Source organism: Camellia sinensis, chromosome 3 (assembly GCF_055761805.1).
Source record: "Camellia sinensis isolate YWXY chromosome 3, ASM5576180v1, whole genome shotgun sequence".
Taxonomy (NCBI): Eukaryota; Viridiplantae; Streptophyta; class Magnoliopsida; order Ericales; family Theaceae; genus Camellia; species Camellia sinensis.
Window position 1 is genome coordinate 144,914,290 of NC_138963.1, and position 17,238 is coordinate 144,931,527.

Sequence of the window (17,238 nt, forward strand, 5' to 3'; positions counted from 1 at the left end):
ATATATATATATATTTCAAAATTTTAACTAAAAATTCTTACTTCAAGAGTCTCCTCTCATAAGGAAGAGTCTTATTAGAAGCTTGAGAAGATTATGAAAATCTATTCTTATTTATAGGAAAAGATTTTTCAAAGAGAACTTATAAAATTTTATATGGGATTCAATCAAATTATTTGAAACATATTGATTGGAGAGAGAGTTGAAAATTTCATTTCCCTTTAAAATTAAATCTAGTATTCAATCAATTTGTTTAGAGGGAATGTTTAAAAAATTTAATTTCTTTAAAACAAGTGACTTTTTTTTTTTTTTTTTTTATCAATTATGACTTTATTAAATATTATTAATAAATACTATGTAACAATTTTTATTTTTATTTGAGTATTTATATATATTTTTATTTATTTACAATTTATAGTTATATTTTTTAATTATATAATATTCATTATGACATCACAGTTCGACCATTTTAACCTGACGATTGAACCAATGACTTATTCACCTAATTCTTTTTCCAATTCACATACCGATCCAATTTTTAAAACATTACACTCAAGGGTATCCAATAATCTCACGAAGGGAGTACATTTGCTCCCACCATAGGCATGGAACCCGATAGTCACCGGGTCGCCCGTACTGTGCGAGTTGGCAATTTTTTATTATATTATTATTATTATTGTCGGTGAATTTTGATATGACGTTGGGTTGCACAAAAATGTTTTAAGAAAATGGTCGTTGAAATCTCAGTAGCTGATCCGATTATATCATAATAATTGAACAAAACACATCCACGTCCACATCCACATCCAGTTGGAATGATGTTGTTTGAAGAATGCTTCCATTAATTCCATTTCAAGGAAAATAGATATATGTGATAATATTAATTTTTTTTTGTTTTTGTTTTTAAATTTATAGAATTGATCAACTTTTTAAATTATTTAGGAAACTAACCTACTTTTTCAAATCGCACTTTGAAAATGCAATTTTAAATTAAAAATTGTATTTTCAATATGAAATTTCAACTTGAAATCACATGATAAAAATGCAATATATCTTAGTGAATTCCATGATAAAATTACATTTTAGTCATTTTTGTCATTTTTAGTTAACGAAAATAAACAAATAGTTTAGATTGAAAAACAATCAAAATATTAAAATTTAAACTGACAAAATTAAAAATTTATTTTATTACAAGTTCAAACCCTAAGTTTTTTTTATTTATTTAATTTTTTTTTATACAATTGTCTCATATTTCTTTGGTAATTATGCTAAGCTCATGCTTAATTATGTTTCCCTTCTCTATGAAATAATAAGGATCTTACAGTTTCCTAATCATTGATAGTCTGCTTTGTTTCAAAAAAAATAAAAAATAAAATAAAAAAATAAAAAAATTTCCAATCAAATTACTAAAGTAGTTAAATTTTGGGACAGTTACATAAATAACCCCAAGGTTTTAACCTTATAACAAAATAAACCTTCACCTTTTAATTTTGTCAATTTAAACTATAATCTTTTGATTTGTTTTTAATTTAAATCATTTGTCTATTTTTTTTAAAGTAAAATTGACAGAAAAATAGTATTTTGATCATTAAATTATATGTAGGTATTCATAAAATGTCTAAAATATCCTTTTTTTTATCGAGTTTAATGGCTAAAATATCCTCTTTTTTTTATATTATTTTACTTAATAAAATAGACAAATGGTTTAGATTAAAAACATATCAAAAATTTAGGGTTTAAATTAATAAAATTAAAAACTCAGAATTTATTTTGCTACAACACTCAAACTCTGAGATTTTTTTTATAATTTTCCCTTAAATTTTCTTACTTGTATCAATTAGTCATTTAAAATTTCAATTGTGATATATTTATCCTTTAATTTATAAATTTGTACCAAGATAAACCAATTAAAGGGAGGAACATAAAGGGTATTTTAAACATTACACCTAATGCAACTCACTAATTAGTTAGTTAAATTATCAATTTAGTTAAAATAGCCACCCAAACTCAAGAAAAATCTCCCTAACAGTATTTTCATTGAACTAGTTAAATTTTTATTACATTTTAGTTTAGAAGTTACTTTCTTTCTTTCTTTTTTTATATTTTTTATTTTGATAGATTATATTTTAATACACTCTCCAACAAATCTATCATTTTGACATGCTATTTAAACATTATTTTTTTTATTAATTTTAATTTAAAATTATTTTTATAAACTCTACCTAACTAATTCCAAAATATCAAAAGCGTTCAGGGCTTTTGGTCCAAAGTCCAATTTTAAATTTTTTTAGTCTAAAAGTCCGCGCACTTTTTCATTTTGTCCATAAGGGGCATCCTTCTACAAAATGGCCAAACTACCTATTCACTTGTCAATCACGCTTCTGTAAGCAAACCAATTTCTCTCTCTCTCTCTCTCTCTCTCTCTCTCTCTCTCTCTCTCTCTCTCTTACACACACACATACACATCGTCACTCTTCTCTCTCTCAAAAAAATGTCAGAAAATGAGTGAGAGCACTAATTAGTGCTATCACTAATGATGTGACAGTGGGCCCCACCAAGAATGATTTGATGTTTTGGCTTTGGTGTTGTATTTTTTTTCTTTTTTTTATTGAATGCCATGTCATTAGTGATCTTTTTAGAGCTCCAAAATTAGTGATCTCTATCATTGTTGAAAAATGTCCAACTGCATCGTCAGCACAGCGTCGACAAGGATGAGAGGTGGCGTAGGCAGTGATTGAAGTGGGTGAGACATACAGATTGTGCACATGAGACTCCCCTAATCTCCACTTCTAGCTACAAAAGAAAATTGACCTAGATAGAACTCCAAAATACTCACTCCAAACTTATGTACGCAATCGTCCCAACCGCCGAGTTACATGGATCTATCGTCTGAGATAACACTCTAGAAAACCAAAAGCAGCAATCTTTACATGTTTTCAAGAATTAATCAATAGATTCGAAGGCTTAGTGTCTCTGTGAACGATCTTACGCTTGTGGAGATAGTATAGGATAGAGAGAAGTTGGAGAGAGATATTGATGAGGTATGAGTCGTTGTGGATAGGCTTAACTTCGCGAGATCCATCGTCTATGTACTCGAGAAGAAGTTGAATCTCGCTGGTGTGATTGAACATGTCGTGACACTTGACAACGTTATGGTTATCAACATCGTGACGGATCTCGATTTCACGGAAGATCTGGTGACGAACCGTGTCTTTGTGGTTTTCGAAAATTACCTTCAAGGTGTAAAGCCTCCAAATCGGTGTGTATAAATTGATATATAAGGGGGATTAGAGAAAGAAGCTATGGTGGTGTCTTTGATATTTTTTTATAAGGAACCCAATGAGGAAGCTCTTATCTATTCAAAATTTCAACAGATAAAAGGAAAAGAATTGAACAGATATGGAAAAAATTGAACAAATCTGTTTCAACACATAAAAAAATTAAATTGCTATTTTAATAGATAAAAAAATAAGACTGATAAATATTGAACAGATAGAAGGAAAATTGAATAGATAGGAAAAAAAATTGAATAGATTGATATGACTTTAAACGGATAGGTTCTAAGAAATTGAACAGATAAATTTTGTTTAACAGATTGATTAATGAAATCTGTTTCATGTTGATTAATGAAATTTTTCTTTGCTGATAAAAAAAAAAACAGATTGATTTAGGGGTAAAATTGAAAATAAAATGTCATTCAAAACAACAAAATGTACTTGTTACCAAACTATTTCACAAAACGTAGACTTCTCACCTAACCAAAAAATATCCATTGGACCTAACGCCTTACACAATTGCTAAATTGGATTTTTCAACAATTTTCTCTATTTTTTAATGGTTGGCTAACCCAAACAACTACCTATATTTATTGAACGAAATCCGCCAAAACTAAAATAGTTGACTTAATAACTAGTTTGATGGAGTTGAAATTTAATAATTTGCTTACTATTTAACAAAAGAATAAAAATAACTAACTTGATAGAGATGCTCTAACAAACCGATTAACAATTTAGTTAGAGTAGTTTTGTGAATTGTAATTAGCTACGTTTTTTTGGACACCATTAAGGCTCTGTTTGGGATGTGGGTTTATTGGCTATTTTAGTCAAAAAAATAAAAAAATAAAAAATGTTAAAATAGCCAATAACACAAAATGTTACATCCAAATTATAATCATTTTATTTATTTTTTCGCAACCATCAAAAAAAAAAAAAATTCCAAATCAAACAATTTTTTAGCCATATTAAAATAGTTAAAAAAAATAAGGTTAAAAAAGCCCATCCAAATGAGGACTAAGTAGTTATTTACTTTTTTGTTCTTAACTTCTCTCTCATAAAAACAATAAATGAATTTTTTTTTACGAGAATATAGTTAAAATAAATAATATTTATAGTGTATATTAAAAAAAAAATTAGCTAATCTAATATAAAATAAGATTTTGACTAGTATTATTAGAGACACTATTAATCAGAGTGTTTACTACCAAACTCGTCATCATCAACCCCACCGATCGCCATTGCCCTCCAGCCGCCATCCACCATCCACAATCAACCGTGAGAGTCGTCACCATTCGTGTAATTTGCTTAATTTTTTCTCTTGCAATCCATAATGTTGTTGTTGTTTTACTTCGAGCCTGTTGATATAATATAATAATTTCAAATGATTTGAATATATATTTTATATGCTTAGATTATTCGGTGCAGGTATTAATCAACGTGGTGTATTGTATGATATGCTTAATTTCTTCCATTGGTTGGTGTTGTTGATTCTAAACTAAGGTTGTCACGACCCCAACCCGCCCCTAGTAGTTTGGTGCCGTGATGGCCAGTAATCCGTAATTACCGAAGGCTAACTTTCAAAAACTTAACACAATCAGAGTATGGATATAGGGGGCTCACAAAATGCGGAAGCGATAAATCAAATACAAGTGGTCCATAAGAGCTGTGCATAGATCAAATGCAATGACATACATTTTACAACTTGAATACAACAAAGGAAAATATGTGTTACATCTTGATCAAAAGGCTTTTCGAGCCGACATACACAAAAATACGGTAAATACAAGTCAAGAAGCATGATTTTCAAGATTTGCCGACATGAAGGTGAATAACATTGCCAACGTAAATACAAAACAAGGCCGACATAATCAAGAGTCCAAATAAGCTTTCAAAACAGACTAGGCGTTGCCGACGTCCTGCTCATCACCTACATATATATAGAGAGGGTGAGCTTGGATACTCAGTGAATAGTACTAGAAATAAAGGTTTTGCATGAATATAGCCGAAGTCTTTCAAAACGAAACACATCAAAACTTTAACGAACAAAGGATGAACCGTATTCATCAATCAAGTATTACAACATCGGCGAAGCAAGGGATGAACCGTATTCATCAATCAAGTATTACAACATCGGCGAAGCAAGGGATGAACCGTATTCATCAATCAAGTATTACAAGTATCAAGGGCTGTACGATCCGTAATCGTTTAGTCAAAGGTACTGCGAAAGTTTATAGTCCTCTAGCACAAGGGACTTGCGTCACTTAGGCCCGTAGCCCGATTTAACAAGGACCGTATCCTTTTATGCTTAGTGCTGCGAAAGTTTAGAGTCCTCCAACACAAGGGACTTTCCAAGAGATGGCATCAAAACCAGGATTATACTTGATACATCAAAACAAGAGCCATTCATTCATGCTTAACAAAACACTTTCGTCAAAACGAAGCAAGCAAGATTTATCAAAACAAGTATAACATAGCTTTATTAATAATACCACTCACCTGGTTCTTCAGGTGTAGACTCAAAGCAAGGATCAAGGTCCTACAATCACATGGCAAATCACATTCTCAAAACGAGCTACCTATATACGAATGATCTCGGCATTCTTAACAGATCCAAGTAAACATCAAAGCAAAACATGCTGGGAGTTTAAACACTGCTCCTGACACATGAAAACACACTGGGTACCAACCAGGTCTTTGCCGAGGTCCCACACATCCTTGCCGAGGTGTGGTCCCGCTGGCCTTAACCAAAAGCAAAGTCGGGGAAAACCTGGGTTTTCCCCTTTGAAGAACACGAAAAACATGATGAACAAGGTCGAGAGGAAGATGGGTGCAAGGTTCAAAACTTGTTACAAAAGTCTGAGGTTTCATGCCAAGAGTTCCAAACATGGACCTGGGTACCCTTACAAGAAAGTCATGCAAGAACAAACATAAAAACATGGCTTTCGTTCCAAACTTTTCGATCAAAACGAGACTTTCTTCAAGAACATATGAAAAACCATTTTCTCTTTCCAAAACCAACTTCAAATCGATGCATGACATGCAAAACAGATTCGATCATGCAATGCAGCTAGATGATCAGCAACAACAATCAAAGTAGATCAAGATTCAAACCTCAAAACTCGAATCCAACGGTTCAAACCACGAAGATCAAGCTTGGAAGATCACTCTCACTCAAGAACTCCTCTTCTTCCTCTCAAGAGCTTCTCTCTCTAAAGGCAAAGATTTGAGACAAGAAAAATGATGTGTTTCAAGGTCTGCCGGCTGTCTTAACAATCAGCTCGGACACGTGGCGCTATCGGGTTGGTTCAGCTCAAAAAGGTGATTGATTGATAAGACAAGTCTCTGACAAAGCGTATGCAGCAAGCTCGGTAAGACACATCGGCAATAAATGACATCGGCTCAAATCAAGGATCCGGCAACAGGATAACAAAACATCGGCTAGGGAGGACGACACTTGACTAAGCTGTGCCACATCTCGGCCTAGGCCATACCTGCCTGCGGACAAGGTTCACTGAGTGCGAAACATCTCGGCAATAAATGCCCGAGGTGAAGGTGGGGGTCGACCAAGGGGTTCCAAGACAGTTCTAAGTACAAAGGTTCAAAGGCGAACTAAGCTCAAGGCGACCTCGGCCACACACACACAATGCAAAGATCAAAATCATGCAAGCAACTTTAAGCAAATCAAGGCAAGACAAAACCTTCAAAACAATATAACAAGGCAGGATCATGCATGAATGTATGCAGTATGACAAGAGTAAGGTGAGGGTTGTTACAAAAGTTGTTGTTAGTTCAACAATTTAGTGATATGATTAAGACATTATTTCTAAAAGTCTTCACCTAAAAAAATTGATCAATGTGAGATACGATGTGGTAAGGGTAAGTTTTGTTAGTGAAAAACTTCTTAATTTCTTCATTTGGTGGTCTTCAAGTCTTTAAAATTGGCAATCAAAATTGTCTATGTAAATAGAAAAATTATTGTTTCAAGTCACGTTACTAAGTCACTTTCTTAAAAATAATATTTGCACCCATCAAATAGTGTGCAGCGAGTTATAACAAATTTGTCTCCAACATACAATGAAACTTGATCTAAGAATCAAGTCTACTGATGTCTGCATTGACGACAGTAGATCAGAATACTCTTGATATGATCAAGAGAACCAAGACACTAATAATCAAATCTGCAGAAAACGACTATCAGTAATTGAAGGTAGAAACTTTGTTTAAAAATTCTTGATTGAAAACTCAAAATCGAGAGAGAGAGAGAGAGAGTTGTAAGAATGATTCTGAAAATTGGATGATGGAAATGGCAAGATTCGCAGCCTATTTATAGGCCTTGATGCACATGATTGGATGGGTCATGTCCCTTGATCACATTCGATCAGATATGACCATTGGATCGTCAAGTTATGGTGCAAATTAGTTACACACTGAATCGATGTCTTGACTGGTTACACCTGATCACAATCGGTTGTCATTTGATCTGTTCGATCATGCGCTTCTCCAATCAATGACTAATAAGATCAAGCCACTTCAGATCGGGCACACAACCGTTTGATCAGTTGATTGAGTCATCGCCAATGTACGCCACATCATTGCTGCACAGAACTGACTATGTTCCTTGTCATCTATGCCATGTCGGATCGACATCATCACTCCAACTTGTCTGAAGTAAATAGAAAGGTGCCCTTGTGGCATTGGTGCAAAGTGCGTTATCAAAGCCTCGCACAGCCTATGCCACGCGCGCGTATTGATGTGGTAACGATTGGGAAAAATTTGAACTCACTACAAGAAAACGGACTATTTGAGTCAAATTATTTGTGACGAAAACACTTGCCAACTTAAAAATGGATTATTAGCGTTAGCAAAATAGGACTGTCTCCAAAAAAATCTACTGACTATTTATTATTTAAGTCGGTAGATTATATCGTCTAAAAAATATATTATTTGCCTCGGCAAGATTTTTGCCATATCAAAAAATATTATCTAATTTTTTATCCATTTTTTTTCACTCCAAAATTTCCCTCGCGTGCCTTTGTCTCTCGCCTATTTCAGGTAGCTTTTGCGTCCACATTGTTTGCTGTCGCAAAAAGTGCAAAAAGTGCAACAAGTAATGAAAAAAATTAAAACAGCATAAACCTTGCTATATATATATATATATAAATATCCTTATTCCTCAGTTTTGTTCTCTTTTTTCCGTAAGAGCATCCACATCAGCCTCTTCAAATTTTTAGGCTAATTTAACTCCAAATCTACTTTTTCTATTTTAAGTAGTCACCTTTTTTGTAATAACCCAACCCTCGTGCATGTTTTCTGATATATTTTCAGACCCTATTTTGTGTTTTTGAATGTTTATTGTGAATTTCTATGAGAAATTAAGGTTAAGTAAGTGAACTCCATGTTTATAGGTGTCTATCTGTTTAAACAAGAAAAGTATCTGTTACATTAGAATGTTTGAATCAGAAATTGGAAGCCTTAGGGGCTTAATTATCTGAAATTGATTTTATATATGTGATCAGCATAATTTTTAGGTAATATTAAGCGTTTCTGTGAAATTTCAATTTCGGATGTTTAAACGATTAATTTTTGTCCGTATTTACGCTATATATATGTATGACTATAAGCTTCTCTTTGAGCTCAAGACTTAGGAACCTTCTCATAAGTTTCCCTGGGAAGAGAAAAGTGAAGAGAGGATAGGAACAAGAAAGAATTGAGAGAGATCGAAGCTAAGGTAAGTTTGAATTCCCTAATCCAATCCTCTTCCTCAATTTGAAATAGAAAGTTCTTGATTGGGTATGATCTAGAGTGTGATGAGAATCTTGGTTGTGTATGTTGAAGTTTTGGTATGATAATCCTATCATTTATGTGTCTTCTTCCTCATCCAATTGGTATTCATTCTTATGATCATGATTTTGGGTCTCTAGGTTATGTTAGATGCAAGTGAAGTTAAGAATTTCAAGAAATGAAATTATGTTTATGAGTCTCAATTCTTGGTTGATCAAATTGAGTTGTGTTCATGATTAATGCAAGTTAGATTGTGTACGTGATACCTTGAATTACATGTTTTTGAACCATGATTTAGCATTGAAAAGATCCATCCTTGAGCCTTGGAAACATTCCCCAAAAGATGAGATTTTGTTGCAAATTTTGGACCAAAACTGGGCAATCGCTGCACGTGCGGGAGTCACTGCCGCACGTGCGGCAAATGCTGAAATTTTGTGGTTTGGTTCTACCTAAAAGGCACGTGCGGGACCTCAGGGCCGCATGTGCGGGGCCAACTGCCACACGTGCGGGGCTCATAGCCACACGTGCAGCTCATGCTGAAAAACACTGTTTACTTCGTTTTGCGTGTAGAATCCTCTAATATTGTCGGAATATGTATTTGAGGTTTTTTTTTTGATATTGATACACTCCTTTGAAGTGAAGTGAAACAGAAGGTAAATTGATAAGAAAAATGGACTAATGTGTAAGTTTTTAAATGTGTGCAGGACACACTCCGAGAGGAAGTAACACATCATCTCAACACTGTGAGTAGTAGTATCATTATCCGCTTTATATATGGCTAATGATTCTCATTAGCATTTTGTTTACGCAACTATGTTAATGTTTCAAGTATGCAACTATGTTAATGTTTCAAGTATGTATGTTAATGTTTCAAGAATGTTTCAAGTATGTAAAGAAAGAAATGGGAAAGATGAAATACCTTCCTTCTATAAGACTCTGGGCCTACGGCCATTTAATATAAGTTGTTATGATATGAAACAAAGTGCTACACGGAACTAAGTGCTACGACGCGAGCCATCTTTAGAATCCGTGTGAGACACCTCTTGAGTTCGTATAAGTATATTCAAGGGCTTAATGCCAAATTACCCAAGGGCGTAATGCCACTCTATTTAAGGGCTTTATGCTGCCATGTTTAAGGGCTTTGTGCCGCCATGTTCAAGGGCATTATGCCACCATGTTCAAGGGCTTCAAGCCATTATGATTTTAGATGTGATATTTCAAGCTGTTATGTTCAAGACTGGGCCTAAGGCCGTTATGAGATGAACACAGAATCAGGCTAACTATGTGATCTCTGCACTTCCATATGTATTGATATATGTCATGTTTCAAGTTAAGCATTGTTTCATTTATATATTACTATTCACTGAGCCCGGCTCACTCTCTGTTATGTCTGTTTCTGTGGGTAACCAACCAGGTGGTCAGTCCTAACCCGTGACGCCCGGTTTCTTTTGTCAACCTTCGTGTATCTAGGCACTATACGAGGCCACTTATTTTGTGAAGTTTATTAAGATAATTGGCTTAGTTTTTGACTAGCCTTCCAAGGTTGAATGTATATAACTTCAATAGTTTTGTACATGCTCGATTATAGGGCTGGGTCTGTATATGTGTTTGTGTATAAGTACCATGGTTTTAAAAACCGGACCGGACCGGCCGGTTCAACCGCCGACCGGTCGAGGTTCCGGTCCGGATATACCCATAGAACCGGTCGCAGTGAAAAACCGGCCTATTTTGGGAGAACCGGGAAAACCGGCGGTCGGACCGGTGAACCGGTCGACCCGGTTCCGGTTCTCCGGGTTGATAAAAACGAAATTTTGAATTTTTTTTATTCTTTCTTTCTTTTCTCTCTTTCTTTCTTATATTATATATATATATATATATTATATATTATATATATATATAATAAAAATTTAATTGGAAACTCTCTTTTAAGGGTCTCCTCTTGTGAGGAATCCCATTAAGAGCTTGAAATTATTGTGAAAGCCTCTATCTATTTATAAGAAAAAAATTCTTCCAAAAAAACTCAAGAAATCTATGTGGGATTCAATCAAATCTATTGGAGGGAAACTTAAAGTTTTGATATCTCTCCAAAATTTTTGCTCTTCTTTCAATCAAATTATTTGAATTAAAATCATATGGAGGGAATATTGAATATTGAATATTTGATTTCTTCTTCCAAAATTAAAATTAATAATATTTTTAAATATATTTTTATATTTTTTAATAAAAAAAATATTAAGAGAAATATTTAAGATTATTAAAATTTTTAATTTATAATTTTATTACTTATATTTTTATTTAAATATAATTTTAATATATTTATGACGTCACGGTTCGATTCCGGTTCAACCTGACGGTTGAACCGGTGACCCGTCCACCCGATCATTTTTCCGGTTCACTCACCGGTCCGGTTTTTAAAACATTGATAAGTACTACTAAGGAATATTTTTGGACTTTATCTGCCTATTATGGTGCATGTGATGTATGAGATCTTGGCATATTAGAAATAGCTCAATGGAGTTTGTTTGGTTCAGTATTCTTTTAATATTTGTGCTTCCGATAAGGCCCCATATGTTCTAGATACCAAGTTATATGTCTGTTTCTGAGTGGGTCATGCCCGAACTTTTAGGGGCAAGTTTGGGGCGTGACATTTTTAGTATTCACTACATCAGACTCTCTATTCTAACTCAATCTTATTAAAATATTAAGTTCTTATTGTATTTGTTATTCTTTCTTTTTTATTAAATTGATGAGGTGTCACCCAAACAATTCTTAAAAAATGCAAAAAAAAAAAAAAAATGCCTTTGACCGGTCGACCGGCTGGTGACCACCCAGTCGACCGGTTAGGCTAATTTTCAATATTTTTCTTCTTCTGCTACAAGCACTCACGGGACATCCGGTAGGATATCCGAGTGGACGACCGGTTTAAAGATTTTGGCCCAATTTTGCTCCAGAAAATATAATAAAAAATAATGTAGCTAATGAACAGTGCCTCTTTATTTTTGTTGAGGTACTGTAGCAAATTTAACAAAACGTTAATTTACAAAAAAATTGTTGAGGCTGATGGAGGAAGGATTTGATGCTGATGCTCTCTACAGAGCCTGATACTGATGCTCTAACTCTTCATCGGCACCATATCACTCTCCATCTCCACCAGCACCACCGACTCTCCATCTTCACTGGCACCACTGACTCTCCATCTCCGCTGGCACCACCGACTCTACTCTTCCATCGGCTCACCAATTGTCCTCCTCCTGAGGGTAAGTACTCTCTTTCTCTCTCTCTCTCTCTCTATATATATATATATATATCAGTCTCCCTCACTTTCTCTTTCTCTGTTCTGCCATTTCTTTCAGATCAATTTCTTCTTGTCCAGCGAGTAAGCAATCTCTCTCTCTCTCTCTCTCTCTCTCCCTTAATTTCTTTCTTCTCCTCTATCGTTTTCCTCTGTCAAATATGAAACCATATCTCTCTCTCTCTCCCTTAATTTGTTTCTTCTCCTCCATTCTTTTCCTCTATCAACTATGAAACCAGAGATCCTATATTGATTTTGAACTGAAACGAGAGATCCCACATTGAGTTTTACAACAAATTATGTAAATATTTGTGCAATAATAAATGTTTAATTTTTAAAATTTTGTAGATATATTTAATATTAGACTCATTTTAAAGTATAAATTTAATCTTTTGAATAAAATCAAATTATAAAAATTAGATGTACATATTAAAAGTTATTTGTCTTTAATAACATACAAAAATAAAAAATGAAAAATACAAAAGAATATAATTGGTATATAAATTTGGAAGGAGAAGGTCATGAGGATAAATTTAGTATTTTAAAAAAATGACTAGTGTTATAGAGGTATCTTCTATTTTTCATACTTCCTCTATATGTGGATGATTTTTAGATGATAGGTTGAAGTGGATAATCATTCATATTTAAAGATATAGGGTGTGAATTGGAGATACTCTAACACTATTTCCAATCTTTCACCAAAATTTTCATTTAATTTGATTTCTAATTTGAATAAAAAGTTAGAGTTGATGTGAACTACTCCAATCATCTCACTAAATTTTTATCAAAACATTAAAAAAAAAAAAAAATCATTTATCCCAAATTTGTCTTTTCATCAAATTTGATGAGAAAAGCTCATCTCTAATACTTCATCTTTTTAAATTATTTGACGAAGGATTTGATGAATTCTCCATTGATGAAAAATATGACTACTCCTTGATTTGATGAATATTTGAGATATAAATATGTGTTCTTTTTATGTGTAAATTATGCTTTTAGGACTATTTTTTTCCTCCCCTTTCTTGTAGATGAGTCGTGTAGTAGCCAACTGTTGAACTTTTCATAAGTTAAACTAATATAGTACTCGTTGAATGTGTAGTTAACTATTTATTTCTATTTTTTAATTGGAAGAAAAAAGAATGAGAACTCTAAAAATTCTCCTAATGTACCCATGATGGCATGAATATAGAGTTTGTTGGATGGTGTGTTAAAAATTACATAATCAAAATAAAAAAAATTAAAAAATTAAAAAAAAGAGTGTAACATTTAAGCTAAAATATAACCAAAAAAATAAAAAAATAAAAAATTAACTAATCTGATGGAGATGCTCTAAAGCTAACTCATTTCATTGTGGGTGAATTGTGATTTCATAGCATTTCTCTTTTTAATTTTAGAAAAGAAAATGTCATTTTACAAGTACGCGACATAGTCACTCAGGACATTGAGGAAAAGCTCACGGCTGAGATTGAGCAGAGGATTACCAACAAGTTAAAGACACAGGTTGAACAAGTGAGAGCATGGATGGACTTCATAAGATCCCAAGGGGGCACAGGTTCTATACAGGTAGAGTATAATTAACCAATTGAATATTTTTAAGAAATATTTTTTCCTATGTATTATATTTAATAACAAATATCAAATTTCGTTTATATAGATTCCAGATGTCTCTAGTGGACATCGACAAATTAGGGAGTCCGTGGGAGATGACATAGAAGATGATGAATTGTTGGATTCTCATGAGCTGGTATCTCTTTTCTACTTAATGCAATATTCACAAACACACATACGATTGAGGTTAAGGTTTAGCCTACTGAAAATCCTTAGTGATGTTAGGAGGTTGAGGGTGAGCCTAATGAAAACCCGGATATGTTGTATTTATTGCATAATGTAGTATTAGTGGTGTTAGGAGGTTCGAGGGTGAGCCTACTGAAAGTTTGGGACTGTCCATGTCAGATAATTAACCATGATCCTCTCTCTTAACATTGCGGGGACTGTCCAGGTCATGTTCCATTGGTTGGGAAGACTCATCTTCTGCTGAGATTGATTTATGCATTCTATTAGTTTCAACTGTTACATATCTGTCTTTATCTCTCCATGAGTGATTGTTATCCTCACTGTTGAGTAGCCGAATCAAGGATTCATTCTCATCAACGTATGGCAACAAATCCATTTGTGCATAGATTTTATTTACCACATTTCCAAGAACATGATGATACCTTAAAATTTATGCATTCAAACATCATTTAATATGACTGACTCTAACTTTAGGTAATAATGTGATGCTCATACTTAATGATCCACATGTTAAATGAGTCATATAAAGAGCTAACCCTTTTTTTTTATTTTTTAATGTGGATCTTGTGGAACTTGGATGTAGAAGTGGCTCTGATAAAGAGCTAGTCAATGAGGAAATAATAAAAATATTTCTGTTTCACATCAGAAATGGTTACTGAAAGCATAATGTTTAAAACAAATTTGTAGTTTTCAAATCAAAAGCACTCTGGATGCATTCTACTAGATTCTGCTTCTGTATCTGGGCTGGTTATTCATATTTCATTCATTTCATACGCTGCCAAATACTTGCTACAACACACTGATGTTACAGCCCTAGATTATTATATGAGCAGTTACAACCAAAATTTAGTCTCTATTCATTCTAGTTATTTCAGAATGAAGAGGAGCTTCATTTATTTATTCTTTTACATTTTCATTTGACTCAAAAACAGAGTTTATTTTTTGTAGAGATTTTTCTTTCTTTCTTTCTTTTTTTTAATGGAAAACTGCAGGTGCTACTCTTGCTGGAAATATTTTATAAGATTAATTGTTCACCGACTTGGCGGTATTGTTGACCTTCATTACATGCTTCATTTGATTGTTTTCTTGGCCTATTTGTTTTTTTGTTTTGTTTTTGTTTTCAGGTTATGCAAAAAGATTAGTGGTGGTAGAGATCAATGGTGGCATGGGGCTAATTGTTTTTTTGAACATCTATCTCAATGTTTTGGGCCTACCATTTTTCTATTTCTGTTTTCAGGTTTTGCAGAAAGATTAGTGGTGAGGTAGAGATTAATGTTGGCATGGGGGCTAATTGTTTTTTTTTTTTTTTTTTTTTAAACATGTATCTTTATGTTTTTGCTGCCATTTTTCTATTTTTGTTTTTAGGTTTTGCAGAAAGAATAGTGATGGTAGATATTGATGGTATGGCATTGGGGCTAATTGTTTTTTTGGACATATTTTTTGGCTGCCATCTAGACTTAAGTTTTGGATAATTCTGTAATTAATATTTAGAGCTTATTGATATCTTATGGTTTGTATTGACGAATTATTGTTAATATTTTGATGTAATTGAACAGATGGTGGAATTATATTAATTCAATATGTTTATATTAATATATGGTTTGAATGTGAGTGAATGTGTATTGAAATGTTTTTTTTTTAATTTTTGCTTGGCAAAATATTTGAATTTGAATGAATAATACATAGGAAAATTTTAAATAATTAAAATCTTATTTATAAAAAATAAATATCTATTTAGGACTGTCAAAATACCGTTGCAAATAGAAATTTATTTTTTTTTAAAATTATATTTTTTTACGGCAAAAAAGCATCGCTAAATTTGACGGTGATTTTTTTTTTTGTTGTGAAATATGATTATTACCAACAACAATAAATCGATGCAAAAGATAGTTTTAGTGACGGCATTTGTCTTGGAAGCGAGAAGTAAATTTTTTTCATGTTTATTTGAGTTGGTAAATATTCGTCTTATTTAGTATTCATTACCATCGCAAATATTTAGAGACGATAGGTTTGCCGTCGGTTAATTTTTAGCGTGACTGTCTTGGTTTGCATGCATTGATTCTCGAGCCATTCGGGACTCAAGGGATAGACACTCTGGGCCTAGTAGAGTGTGTTAATATGATCATATGGTCAATCATGTACAAATAGATTGGAACAAGGTTGTGTTTGTGATCATTATCTAGGAGGTAGGTCTCTAGCTTTCTTCCTCCTTTTGCTTTTGTTCTTTATCCTTACTGCATTATCATTTAATCCATTGATGGAGAGGTTGTAGGTGTGTGTATTTTGTGTATATATATACTGCTAAGAAATCTGATGAGCTAAATTAATGTTTAAATGATTGGTGTAACTTTTAGTCTAAAAATTCTGCACATAATCACAAACTTTAAAAATCAAGAAACCATATCAAACGAATGAATTTTAAACGGAAATTTTTACAGTAACTTGTTACATATTGAATTTCATAAACAAATTTTCTCATAATTTTTAGGAGTCTAAAATCACATAAACTGATGCGTTCAAATTTGTCCAGAATACTAGTACAAAACAGTAACTTCAGAAGGGTCGTTTTCTTTGGATATAATTAAGAAAAATTATCAAATCAATGCCACTAGAACTGTTTATGAGTCTAGTTTCTTACTTTTTTGGCCTTGCGTTGATGGTTCATGTATGTTTAGTGGACAATTAATTTCTTTAAGGTGCTTTAGAAATCGACCTATTTAGATATAATTAATTGCAAATAATTCTTTTGATAAGCAAATCAAGTCAAATCAATTGGGTTTGAAACTTAGGATATAGTAGTTGATATCTGGATGGTTTCAAAAAAAATATTAGAACGATGTAAAGTGGGTTTTTAATTTTTAAGATTAGTGAATAGATTGAGAAAACCTATTTAAAGTTTGGTTTTATTTGAAAGCAACAGTTACTTAAGTTTTGACCGTAACCGATGTCACTACCCCATTCCGTCCCCAACAAAATGATGACGTGATGGCCAGTAATCTTAGATTACCGACGGCCAATTTACAAATATTCACACATACGGAGTATAAATGTAGGGCATACATGTGCGGAAGCAATAAATTCAAATCTAATTAGTCCATA

The 17,238-nt window shown here is 33.0% G+C and overlaps 1 pseudogene; it reads right to left on the bottom strand.

Annotated features, from left to right (window-relative positions):
• Positions 1–2,659: 2,659 nt before the first annotated feature.
• On the bottom strand, positions 2,660–3,260 carry LOC114299267 (mitogen-activated protein kinase kinase 5 pseudogene; annotated as a pseudogene).
• Between the last annotated feature and the right edge of the window lie 13,978 nt (positions 3,261–17,238).